Consider the following 13,342-nt stretch of genomic DNA (forward strand, 5'->3'; position numbering starts at 1 on the left):
TTTATTCTAGAGAACTCAGGTATGCCTGGTTTTGGTTCTAGGCATAAATCAAATTGCTTCTTGAGGGGAAAATCATTTGCGTCCTTAATTAAGATCAGGAGAGTTCCTGTTATATTTAGGAAACTGTATGTTGAATGCATGTTTAGACTTTTTTTTTTTTAAAAAAAACTGTATCTGCTAATAACCTGCTTTCTTTTGCAGAACCCTGTGATAATATGAGAGAGATTCTCCAAAATGTGGCCAAGTTACAAGGCGTTTCAAATATGAGAAAACTAGGCCACTTAAATAATTTTACTAAGGTAAGAGCTCAAATGGTGTCAGAACAGGTGATCATATGGGCAGAATATATGTACTCTGTTGGGTGTTGGCTGAGAGATTCATGAAACAGCTTAGTATCATGGAACGGTACTTGGAATCTATGTACTGTGGGAGAAGAAAGGAGCAAATAAGGACAAGCAAATATGTGAATGTAGGGTTATGCTAAAGTTTGTCTATATGTCCTACTGGCTGACTTTTTGTACTATTTTGGTGCTTAGAAGCCTGAATTATCTCTTGGTTCATGGGTTAAGTTGCACAGATAGAGCTAAAGATTGGTTCCTGTGCCACAGGATTGAATCAAAAATGTGAAATGCCAGACTCTGGATGTGAACTGACAAAGTATGGTGAGGGAGAGGATTGTATTGATGAGCATGATATGCAGTGGTTTGGGCACTAATAAAATAGCAACTATTAACTTTCATTGCAGGTTTAATAGTGAAAAAGATTTAAAGGGGTGATTTCTAGAAATGGTCTATATTGCTGATTTTTGAGGTGCTTTTTCCAACTATAAGCTTCCCAATCATAGGAATGTGAAAGGTATTTGCCTGAAAGTATTGCAGGCACATTGGAAGAAAATGTTGTGAGATGACAGGAGGCAAGAATTAAAAACTTATTGCAGAATGAGAGACAATAGTCTGAAGAAAGACCATGAAAGGCCTTCAGAAGGAGAGCAAGTACCTTTTTTTTTAGAAGAGGAACACATGGAGAGCAGCAGAGATGATTGATGGGGTGTGAGCAGATAACTATGAAAGGGGTGTTTGTTGTAGCATACTGAATGGTTGTGGTTGGACCAGTGTTCCATTTGTAAAGGTAAGGGAAAAGTGCATTGCAGTCAATGAGCTAGGAGACATTGGAGCTTCAGTGTGTCACCTAAATAGATGGACTGACCACAGAATCACAGAATGGTAGGGGTTGGAAGGGACCTCTGGAGATCATCTTGTCCAACCCCCCTGCTTGAGCAGGTACACCTACAGCAGGGTGCACAGGACTGTGTCCAGGCGGGTTTTGAATGTCTCCAGGGAAGGAGACTCCACAATCTCCCTGGGCAGCCTGTTCCACTGCGCTGTCACCCTCACAGGAAAGAAGTTTTTTTCTCATGTTTAGCTGGCACTTCCTGTGTTCCAACTTGTGCCCGTTGCCCCTTGTACTGTGATTGGGCACCACTGAAGGGAGTCTGCTCCCATCCTCTTGACACCCGCCCTTCAGATATTTATAAGTATTGATAAGATTCCCCCCTAAACCTTCTCTTCTCCAGGCTGAACAAACCCAAGTCTCTCAGCCTTTCCTTATAAGGGAGATGCTCCAGTCCCCTGATCATCTTGGTAGCTCTCCGCTGGACTTGCTCAAGCAGTTCCACATCCTTCTTAAACTGGGGGGCCCAAAACTGGACACAGTACTCCAAATGTGGTCTCACTAGGGCAGAGTAGAGGGGGAAGATAACCTCCCTCGATCTGCTGGCCACACTCCTTTTAATGCATCCCAGGATACTGTTGGCCGCCTTGGCCACAAGGGCACATTGCTGGCTCATGGTCAGCTGCTTGTCCACCAGCACTCCCAGGTCCTTCTCAACAGAGCCGCTTTCCAGTAGTTCAGCCCCAGCCTGTACTGGTGCATGGGGTTGTTCCTCCCCAGGTGCAGGACCTTGCGCTTGCTCTTGTTGAATTTCATCAGGTTCCCCTTGGCCCAGCTCTCCAGCCTGTCCAGGTCTCGTTGGATGGCAGCGTAGCCTTCCAGCATATCAGCCATTCCTCCCAGCTTGGTATCATCAGTGAACTTGCTGAGGTTACACTCTATCCCTTCATCCAGGTCATTGATAAATATGTTGAACAGGACTGGATCCAGCACAGACCCCTGGGGAACACCACTAATTATGGGCCTCCAACCAGACTCTGCCCTGTTGATTACAACCCTCTGAGCTCTGTTTTTGAGCCAGTTCTCTATCCACCTCACTGTCTTCTCCTCTAACCCACACTTCCTTAGCTTGTCTATGAGGATGTTATGGGAGACGGTGTCGAATGCCTTACTGAAGTCAAGATAGACAACATCCACTGCTCTCCCTTCATTGACCCAGCCAGTCATGCCATAATAGAAGGCCATCAGGTTGGTCAAGCATGATGTCCCCTTGGTGAATCCATGCTGACTACTTCTGATAACCTTCTTGTCCTCTATATGCCTGGAGATGGCCTCCAGGATGAACTGCTCCATCACCTTTCCTCGGGGATGGAGGTGAGGCTGACTGGCCTATAGTTTCCCAGGTCCTCCTTCTTGCCCTTTTTGAGGATTGGAGTGACATTGGCTACCCTTCAGTCCTCAGGCACCTCTCCTGTCATCCACAACCTTTCGAAGATGATGGAGAGTGGCTTGGCAAGAACATCCACCAGCTCCTTCAGCACTCGCAGGTGCACCCCATTGGGGCCCATGGATTTGTGAGGATCCAGTTTGTATAGGTGATCTCTGACCCAATCCTCCTCAACCAAGGGGAAGTCCTCTTTTTCTCCAGATTTTCTCTCTCTCCTCTGGGGGCAGGGATGCCTGAGGGCCAGCCTTAGCAGTGAAGACCGAGGCAAAGAAGGCATTCAGTAACTCTGCCTTCTCTGCATCCTGTGTTACCAGGGCCCCTTCCTTGTTCAGCAGTGGGCCCAGAATTTCCCCAGTCTTCCTTTTACTGCTGATGTATTTAAAGAAGCCCTTCTTGTTATCTTTGACATGCACTGCCAGATTTAATTCCAAGTGGGCTTTGGCCTTCCTAGTTGCATCTCTGCATACCCTGACAACATTCCTATATTCCTCCCAAGTGGCCAGTCCCTTTTTCCACATACTGTGAACCTCCTTCTTCCATTTAAGTTTCTCTAGAAGCTCTTTGGTCATCCATGCAGGTCTCCTTGCTCCTTTGTTTGACTTCTTCCTCCTAGGGATGCACCGATCTTGAGCTCAGAGGAAGTGGTCCTTGAATACTGTCCAGCTCTCTTGGACCCCTCTGTCTTCCAGAGCCCTAGCACATGGGAATCCTCCTAGCAGGTCTTTGAAGAGGCCAAATTCGGCTCTCCTGAAGTCCAGGGTTGTAATCCTACTTGTCGCCCTGCTTCTACCACGCAGGATCCTGGACTACACCATCTCATGGTCACTGCAGCCAAGGCTACCCCCAACTCTCACATCCTCAACCAGCCCTTCCTTGTTCATTAGTATAACATCAAGTAGCACATCTTGCCTTGTTGGCTTCTCCACCACCTGCATGAAAAAGTCCTTGATGATCTGCAGGAACCTTCTGGATCATGCGTGGCTTGCTGTGTTGCTTTCCCAGGAAATATCAGGGTGGTTGAAGTCCCCCATGAGGACCAGGCCCTGCAATTTTGAGGCTAATTCCAGCTGTCTGTAAAAGGCTTCATCAACTACTTCTTCCTGATCAGATAGCCTGTAGCAAATGCCCACAACAGTGTTGCCCATATTTGGCTGGCCCTTAATTTTTACCCACAGGCTCTCAACTTGATCATCCTCCACTCCTAGGCAGAGCTCGATGCATTCCAGTTGCTCCCTCACATAAAGAGCCATTTCCCCACCTCGCCTTGCTGGCCTGTCTTTCCTGAAAAGCCTGTAGCCATCCATGACAGCATTCCAGTCATGGGAGCTACCCCACCATGTCTCTGTAACTGCAATGAGATTGTGGCCAAGCGACTGTACACAGACCTCTAGTTCCTCCTGTGTATTCCCCATGCTGCGTGCACTGGTGTACAGGCATTTTAGAAACATACTTGAATATGCAGGTTTCCCTGGAGAGGTATACGAGGACCTACTATAGCCATGCGCACCCTTGAGGTGGTTGGTCTCCTGGTTATCATTTTGTGAGGCAGCTAAGGCACCTCTGTCACTGCTCTGGTTGGCTTGGCTTATTCCCCCATTGAATGCGATGGCATTATCATTGCCACTTTGACTCCCGAGTCCCGAAGGAGCTGATAAGTTGTACGCTTTTTTGATAGAGTGCCACAGATAGGGTGGTGTGCCTGAAGATGAAACCCAAGTTTCTGTGACTGGATGAATCCTGCAATCAGCAGTAGCCAAGAAACAAGTTAGTAGTGGAGACTTTTGTGGGGAAAGTAAGGTTTAAATTATTTTTGTTGTTGTAGATGAGATGATAACAAATCATTGCGTAACATAACCGGGAGGCTGCTTGACAGTTTTGAGACAATCTCAAGTGAACAAATAAATGCTAAAGGGCAGGTTTGGGGGACTAATTGATATGAGAAGGACAAACATGCATCATAATCTTAGAAGTAGGCATGCTTCTTGGCTGTTGAAAGCACTCCTTGTAAAATTGAACAACACTTCAGTGGTAGTGTATGACATCCAGTTAGCAGGAGGGTGAGTACTGAGAACAGAATTACGATAGCAAATACATTTATCTTCTAGTGCACCGATAACAAATCTGTAAATGTTTCATTTTCTGACTTGGTTCAGAGCACATGTAGGTGCATAGCATTCATTGAGGAATTGAACTTGTTTATACTGATGTCATGGTTTTAGCTGGGATAGAGTTAATTTTCTTCACTGCAGCTGGCATAGTGCTGTGCTTTGGACTTAGTATGAAAACAATGTTGATAACACACTGATGTTTTAGTTGTTGCTGGGTAGTGCTTATAATAATCAAGGACTTTTCTAGCTTCCCATGCTCTGCCAGGTGTACAAGAAGCTGGGAGGGGAGGGGGCACCACCAAGGTAGGTGATCCAAACTGGCCAAAGGGATATTCCATATCATGTAACGTCATGCCCAGTATGTTAACTGGGAGGAGCTGGCCAGGGGAGGGAGGCAGCAATCGCAGCTTGGGGACCAGCAGTGTCAGTCAGCAGGTGGTGAGCGGTTGTATCGTTTGTGTTTCTGGGGTTTTTTTCCCCTTTTTTTTCCCCTTTTCCTTTAAGTTTAATTTGTCCAAGAGAGATTCAATGGCAATGGGACACCTATCAAGGGCATTCCATGACCAGAGTGCTTTGGCATTTGGGTACAAACCCAACAATTGCTCTTTTTTATAATTTGAGTAATGTTCTGTGTGAGTTGTACATATGAATTCTCCTGCCAGGTAGCTACGCTAATCGCCTGTAGATTTATCAGGATTACGCAAACCTTAATCTGCATTCTACCTCCACAGTTTGAGCTTCAAGGGTCCCTGGACTTCAGAAGTCCAAACCTTTCATGGCGCTTTCTTCACCCTAGTGTGATGTATCCAGGCACTCTGCTCTTTGATCTTGATTGCTGTAAAGGAGGTGAGGAATACCTGGAACAGTCCTCCTCACTGTGGTTCCAGAGCTTTTTCTGCAAGAGAACTTATTTACACATAATCTCCAGGCTGGATATTATATACAGGTCCATCTAAACCCCTACCTCGAGCCCCGACCACATGCTTTCTGATTTGATTGAGCTGTTTGCCCAATGCCACCATATAGGAAGTTATGATTTCGTCCCCAGCTTGTATCGATATTCCTCCCTGTATTCCATAGGGTCTTCCATACAAGATTTCAAAGGGGCTCAGTCCTTCCTTCGCCCTTGGTCTTGTTTGTATGCGCAAAAGGGCTGAAGGGAGAGACTGAGGCCAGGTCAAGTTTGCCTCTTGTCCCAATTTCACGATTTGATGTTTAAGTGGTTCATTTTTCCACTTGGCCACCTGATTGAGGGTGATATGGGGTATGAAGCTGCCAATCTATACCCAAATGGTGGCTAATTTGTTGTACCGCTTTTGAGGTAAAATGTGGTCCTCTGTCAGAGGATATGGTAGCTGGAACCCCAAAACATGGTATTACCTCTTGTACTAATATTTTAGTTACTTCCCGAGCCTTGGCTGTTCTGGTCAGAAATGCTTCTGGCCAACCTGAAAAGGTATCAGTTAATACCAGTAAATATCGATACCCCCCTCTTCTTGGGAGTTCTGTAAAATCAATCTGCCATTGTTGTCCAGGCCCATTGCCTTTCTCAATTTGGCCCATTTCTGGCCTGGGGTTATTCTTAGGATTAGTCTGGAGGCGAAGATTGCACTGCTGTCACTTGTCTCACTGTAGTGTATAAATTTCTGGCCACAATTTCTCTAATTAAATATTTATACAGATCTTCTGTCCCCCAATGCCTTTTTCTATGTTTCTCTCTTACTAAATGCCATATTAGACAGGAGGGAATGATTCATTTTCCCTGTGGGGTGTGGGCCTACCCTTCTTTGTTATACAACCCTTCCAAATCTGTGATAAGCTTCTGATCCTCCTTGGTATATTTTGGCTTACCTTCTAGAGAAATTCGTCCATCAGGGACCAGAGCCCCTTCCATTCTTACTGTGCCGGTTTTGGCTACTGTGCCGGTTTTGGCTGAGAAGGGGTTAATTCTCCTCACTGTGGGGGTCGACTACCTTTCCAGCTTCCCGAGCTCTGCCGGGTGGCGGGGGGGCTGGGAGGGGCAGGGCTGTCGTGGGGGCAGCTGACCCCGACCGGCCAATGGCATGTTCATTCCATACCATGTGACACCATGACCAGTATATGGAGTGGGGGCAGGTTGCAGCTTGGGAGTGGCTCGGCGTCGGGTCGGTGGGCGGTGAGCGGCTGCAGCGTGTGCTGTTTGTTTCGGCGGTTCGTTCCCCCTCTCCCCCAGGGCTTTGCGCCTCTCGTTGTTCTCCTTTACATTGCATTTCTATTGTTGTTTCTTTTAATTCTAATTATTAAACTGTTCTTATCCCAACCCACAAGCGTTACCCTTCTGATTCTCTCCCCCATCTACTGGTGGGGGAGTGAGCGAGCGACTGTGTGGGGCTGAGCTGCTGGCTAAACCACGACAGCTACTTGTTTTGCTTCGCTATCCTCCAGCTCATTTTCTTTTTCCAATTCTGAGCTCGCTTTTTGGTGTGCCTAAACGTGCATGATTGCCACTTTCTCAGGTGGAGCACTGCCTCCAACAGCCTCAAGATTTCTTCTGCATGGTTGATATTTTTCCCTTGAGAGTTTAATAGTCCTCCTTCCTTTCAGATTGCTCCATGCGCATGCACAACCCCAAAGGCATATTTCAAGTCTGTATATTTTCGCAACTTTGCCTTGGGCCAATTCCAAGGCGTGAGTCAGTGTTTATTTCTGCCTTCTGTGCAGAGGTATTCATGGGTAAAGGCTCTGACTCTATTACTTCATGGCTGGTCTGGACGGCTTGCATATGTTGCTTCAATGGTCTCCAGGCAGTCATGATGTACTGGTTCTCCTGTGTTTCCACTGAGGAAAGAAGCTGGGTTGATAATGTTAGTAACTATGGTCTCTACATCATCCTGTTCTACAAGTGTAGCCTGATATCTCAGGAATCTTTGTGGCGAAAGTCAGTGTCCACCCTTTGCTTCCAACACTGCGGATACTGTATGGGACACTAGAACAGTCGTTTTCTGACCCAGGGTAAATTTTCAGGCTTCTTGTATGTTCAATATTACAGCTGCAACTGCTCGCAGGCATCCAGGCCAGCCCTTTGCAGTTGTGTCTAGTTGTTTGGAGAAGTAGGCAACTGCTCGTCGATATGGACCCAGATCTTGTGCTAATATTCCCAGGGCAATCCCTTGCTTCTCATGGGAGAAAAGGAAAAATGGTTTACTTACATCTGGGAGTCTTAAGGCTGGGGCTGACATTAAGGCCTTTTTAACAGTTCAAAGGCCTGTATGATCTTTCTATTCCATTTGAGGTGTTCCTGCTCAGTGGTTAAGGCATATAGTGGTTTAACGAGCAGTCCATAATTATAGATCCACAGTCGGCACCACCCGGTCACCCCCAGAAAGGTCCGTAATTCTTTCACTGTTTGCGGTCTCTGAGTTTGGCATATGGCCTCTTTGCGGGCCTGTCCCAAAGTCCTTTGTCAAACACTAATTTCATAGCCTAAATAAACCACTTTGCGCTGCATTACTTGGGCTTTTTTCTTAGATACCTGATACCCTTGGAGCCCCAAGAAATTTAATAGACTTGCTGTCCAGGTCATACAACAGTCTTCTGTTCTGGTGGCGATCAGGATATCATCTACGTATTTTAAGTGTTTCCCTTCTTTAGAGGGGATTTCCCAAGATTCCAGGTCTTTTGCGAGCTGATTGCCAAAGATGGTAGGGCTGTTCTTAAATCCTTGTGGCAACACTGTCCAAGTGAGCTGAGTCTTACGACCACTTTTGGGGTTCTCCTATTCGAATGCAAATAATTTTTGGCTGGCTTCGTGGAGAGGGAGGTAAAAGAAAGCATCTTTCAAGTCTAAAACAGTGAACCAAGTTAGTTCAGGTGTTAATACGGTCAACAGGGTGTATGGATTCGCTACTACGGGGTACAAGTCTTCGGTTATCTTACAGCCCGTAGATCCTGGACCACATGGTATGACCCATCAGGCTTACGAACAGGTAAGATAGGAGTGTTAAAATCAGACTCACACTCTTTCAATAATCCTAATTGCAAAAATTTTTCAATCACTGGCCAGATTCCCTCTCTGTCTTCCTTTAGGGGGTATTGCTTAATTCTTACCGGTTGCTGGCCACCTTTGAGTCTGACTTCAACAGGTGGTGCATTCTTTGCCCTTCTGGGTATATCTCTTCACTAATTTTTCTTCTGTGAGAGGACTAATTAAGGATAGACTTGGGATTTGGATGTACTGTTGGTCTTTTACCTCCAAAGTAATTTCTCCTTTTTCAAATGTAATTTTTGCACCCAATTGTTCTAACAAATCTCTTCCCAAAAGTGCTTTTGGGGAATTGGGCATATACAAAAATTGGTGGATGCCCCATTGTTTTCCTAATTTATACTTAAGTGGCTTACAAAAATATGCCTTTTCACTTTGGCCAGTTGCCCCTTTTACCAAGATAAAATCATTCTCTAGGGGCATCAAGGCTTGATTTAAGACTGAATACATTGCCCCTGTATCAACTAAAAATTCTACTTGTTGCTTTTTCCGTAGCTTCATTATAACCAGTGGATCCACTAGGGTAGATTCCCCAGGTCCCCGTCAATCTTCTTTCACATGAGCTACCATTCTTCCTGTCTGGTGGCTTTGTCGCTTTCCTTTATTTCTTGGACATTCCTTTTTCCAATGACCAAATCTTTTACACAAAGCACATTGATCCTTCCCTAATCGGGGTTGTTCTCGTCTAGGCCTTTCCTCCTCTTCTCTAATAACTGCTACCACTCTCCCATGTCCTTGTCTATACCTTTCCTCTCTATTACTAAATACTCTCCATGCTTCGTCCAGCAACACTTCCAGATTTCTACTTTCTGTAGGGCGCAGCTTCTGGAGTTTATGCCTGATATCCCCCATGGACTGACCCAAGAACAGGGAGACTAGTTGTTGTACTCCTACCTCTGACCCAGGATCCAGCAGCGTGCTACGCCACATTACATCCCTCAAACGATCCAGGAATTCAGATGGGGACTCGGAAGGACCCTGTTTAACTGCATATAAAGCTGACCAATTTATAGTTTTGGGGATAGCCCTCTCCATTCCCTTCGAAATCCATTCCTGATACGCCTGCAGTCTTTCCATATGTGCAGTCCTATTCGCGTCCCACTTTGGATCTTAGAGAGGGAAATACTCCTTAATGTCCCCTCCTGTAGTCTTATAATAGTCTTCAGCCAAATTCCATGCCGTTTTTTAAATTAATTGTTTCTCTGTTTCAGTCAAATCCTAGTAATAATTGTATATCATTCCAGTCAGGGTTATGCTGTCTCACAATAAATTGAAATTGTTTGGTAACACTCACTGGGTCGTTTCTATAATCTTTTACAGCCTTTCTCCACTCCCCTAGGTTGGTGGTAGAAAAGGGCACTTTGATCATCATTGTTCCCCCATCAGGCCCTACTGCCTCCCGAAGAGGGGCTTGTAAGGCTGTAGAGACAGTCCCAGAAGCAGTTTTCTTCCTTGTGCGGGAAGATATGGGACTGTCCGGGGGAGTGGGGTTTCCATACGAGTCCGCATCCCTTTCCTGTGGTCGAGGGGGAGGCTTAAACAAATCAGTTAGATCTTGTTCTGGTGCCTGATGAATTTTATCCACTTTAGTGCACCTTTGTCCAATGCTACATGCCGAACAACAATGCCTTAGATTACCTTTAAGTCCCTTATTATTTTCTCGCTCAAGTGCAAGTACCATAGGGTCCTGTGGTGGCACCATCCCACAGTCCCTTTGCCACTCCGGATGATTTTGGAGGGTGAAAAACATGTCTGCATATGACACTTCATCCCACTTCCCTTCTCTCCTTAAAAACAACATTAGCTGTAAGAGAGTGTTATAATCTATAGATCCATTTAATGACCACTTAGCTTTGCCTTCTAATTTATACAATGGCCACCATTGATTACAATATCTGATAAGGGTGTCTCTACTTTCTGTTCCCCCAGTCCCAACGATGTATTTCCAATGAGCCAATACACACCCCAGGGGGCTGTTCTTTAAAATGCTGCCCTGGGTATTACCCATTCTTCTGACTTTCTCTTCCTGTCTTTATACTACTTCCTGCTTACCCTAATTATTTGTTTCAACTTTCACACGGACCGCTTTCTGTAGTTCTCTATAGCTTTCTCCCAGCCTCCCTCCCACAGATCCCAAACTCCCAGGATGAAGTAAAACTTTTTTTTTTTTGGTGTATGTTGTTCCCCCCCCCCCCCCCCCCCAGTGTGGGGATTTGAGGTCACTTGTGCTCTGCAAGAGTTAATTATGTCTTATTTGAGTAAAAGCCTTGGTTTCCCTTCTCATTCAACCCTCTCCCTCCTCTCTCCCTCCTTTGAATGTTTCTAAAGGTCAAATCCAAGCTACCTGGGGGGGTGGGGGAGGTGGGTGGGTTTCTTTTGTTCTGCCACTCTGATGATTATCCAGTCTCCTGATACTTAGGAGAATGGCCAAGCACCGTTCAATTTACATAACAAAGATTTACAAATTTATACACATTCCATGCAGGTGCTTTGTCCCTCTCTGGCCGTGCTCCTCGCAGAGTTATGGAACCGCAAATCGGGACTCCCGCTCACTTCACAGCAATGTTGTGTCTCAGGCACACATACACACAAGTTTTCAACATACTCTACCCAGGCAAACAAAACTGTATCGTTCCAGCTAGTATCCCTCTAGCAGCTGCAAATACGAAATAACCCAAGCGCAAGTGCGAGGAGGTCCACTTACCCTTCTGCTTCTTAAATACCAGTCATTAGCAGGTCCGTCCTGGCTCCTGACACTAGGATGCAGCGGTGGCCTCGGACTCACTCGGTCTACTCCCAAGATCGCTAGCGGCCGCTCTATCGGTCAGCAAATCCCCCGTTACCTTACAGGCTACCCTCCCCTACGGGGACTCTGCTGCACGCCAGACGTCTCTGCGCGATTTACCAGCTGCCCCGGCCATGCATACGACTTACAGGCCCTTCCTATAAAACATACCGTTTTCTTCCACGGCTTCAGGAGGTTGTTGTCTGCTCCCGCGGTGAGCGGCTGGCAGCGGAGGCTCCTCCGAGAAAAATTCTTGGGGCACGCCTAGGGGCATCTGCTCCGCAGTCGATCTCTCTGCCTGGCTCACCAAACTGACGTGCGGAAAGTGGACTCCACAATCTGTAAGATTGTAAAGTAGGTATGTTTATTCAGCGCTGGGCAGCATGGGGGATAGTCCCACCAAAGTCGTGCGTGCCCGCGTGATAGTTTGTCTTGGATTTATACAGTAAAGCATTACATATACATAAGATTTCCCAACACGCCCATACATATGCATGACCTTTCCCCGCTTCATATTAAAATTAGCCTAAAAGAGTTATTTCCATAAATCTTTCCCAACTGAGCTTGCCCAGTGCCTCCTCCTGGTGGTTGTCGGGGGTCGTAAAGACGAAGGCTGCTGGCTCCTCTTCGTCACTGCTAGTAACCTTTTGTTTCTGCGCAGACTCAGTTATCTCTTGACTCTTGTCCAAACTGCGAAGTCTGTTTTAGCTGGTTGTTGAGACAAGTTTCTGTCCTTATCAAGAATTTGTCCTTTGCTGGTGGATTCCGGGCCTCCTTGCTAATCGTTTTACACAGCGGCTAGATAAGCTTTCCACAACAATTAACTTTCAGCTGGATAAGCTTTCAACAACAGAACAGTTAACTTCTGTTTTTGCATCCTAAAAGCCCCTTCCCCCTTTCAGGAAAACAATGAGAGGCACAAAGCCTGGGGTGGGGGAAAGGGGGAAGGAACCACCAAAACAAACCGCCTGTGGCAGAGCATGGGAGCTGGAAAGGTACTTTACTACAGGTGCTACAGTGATGAGAGTTAACTCTTCTTGAACCAAAACCAGCACACTCAGTAGCCAGGGACCTTTCCAGCTTCCCATGCTCTGCCATGTGGGCAAGAGGCCAGGAGGGGCAGGGCCACAGCCAAGACAGCTGACCCTGACTGGCCAATGTGATGTTCATTCCATACCATGTGACGCCATGACCAGTATATTAGTGGGGGCAGTTGTTGGATGGGGGTTGTTGTGGCTTGAGGACTGGTGGCATCTGGTTGGTGGGTGGTAAGCAGTTGCATCATGTGTGGTTTGTTTTGGTGGTTCATTCCCCCTTCCCCCCACTGACCCTCCCAGGTCCTGGTTTTCCTTTCCATTATGTTGTTGTTGCTGTTGTTGTTATTGTTTTATTTTAATTATTAAACACCACTTCTCTCAACCCAAGAACCTTACCCTTCTGATCCTTTCCCTCATCCTGCTGGTGGGGGAGTGAACGAGCGACTGTGTGGGGCTGAGTTGCTGGCTAAACCACAACACATGGTTATTTCTTTGGGATTTCCGTGACCCTCATGAGTAGTAGTAAGGCATAAATTATTGAAAACCAGAAGGAACTGTACAATTGTATTTACCTAGTGGAAAATCTTTTGGATTTGATATATTAATTTAGAATCCTTTATTATAGAAGGTTTATTCCACTGTTAGGTTCTGAGAGATCCTTCATACCTTTTTAAACCTAAAAGCATGTTTAAATAATGAATAGGAAAAAAACCCACAGATATTGTTACAGTGATTTTTATTTTTCACTCAGAAAAGGTGCTTCTTTAAGGACAA

The 13,342-nt window shown here is 46.0% G+C and overlaps 1 long non-coding RNA gene across 1 annotated transcript; it reads left to right on the top strand.

Moving 5' to 3' along the window:
- The first annotated feature begins 225 nt into the window (after positions 1-225).
- On the top strand, positions 226-9,652 carry LOC142049609 (uncharacterized). The gene is made up of 3 exons (XR_012657793.1): positions 226-299; positions 8,643-8,690; positions 9,562-9,652. It is a non-coding gene; the product is annotated as an uncharacterized LOC142049609 (long non-coding RNA).
- The last annotated feature ends 3,690 nt before the right edge of the window (positions 9,653-13,342 follow it).

The sequence above is a fragment of the Phalacrocorax aristotelis genome, chromosome W (assembly GCF_949628215.1).
Source record: "Phalacrocorax aristotelis chromosome W, bGulAri2.1, whole genome shotgun sequence".
NCBI classification, from domain to species: Eukaryota; Metazoa; Chordata; class Aves; order Suliformes; family Phalacrocoracidae; genus Phalacrocorax; species Phalacrocorax aristotelis.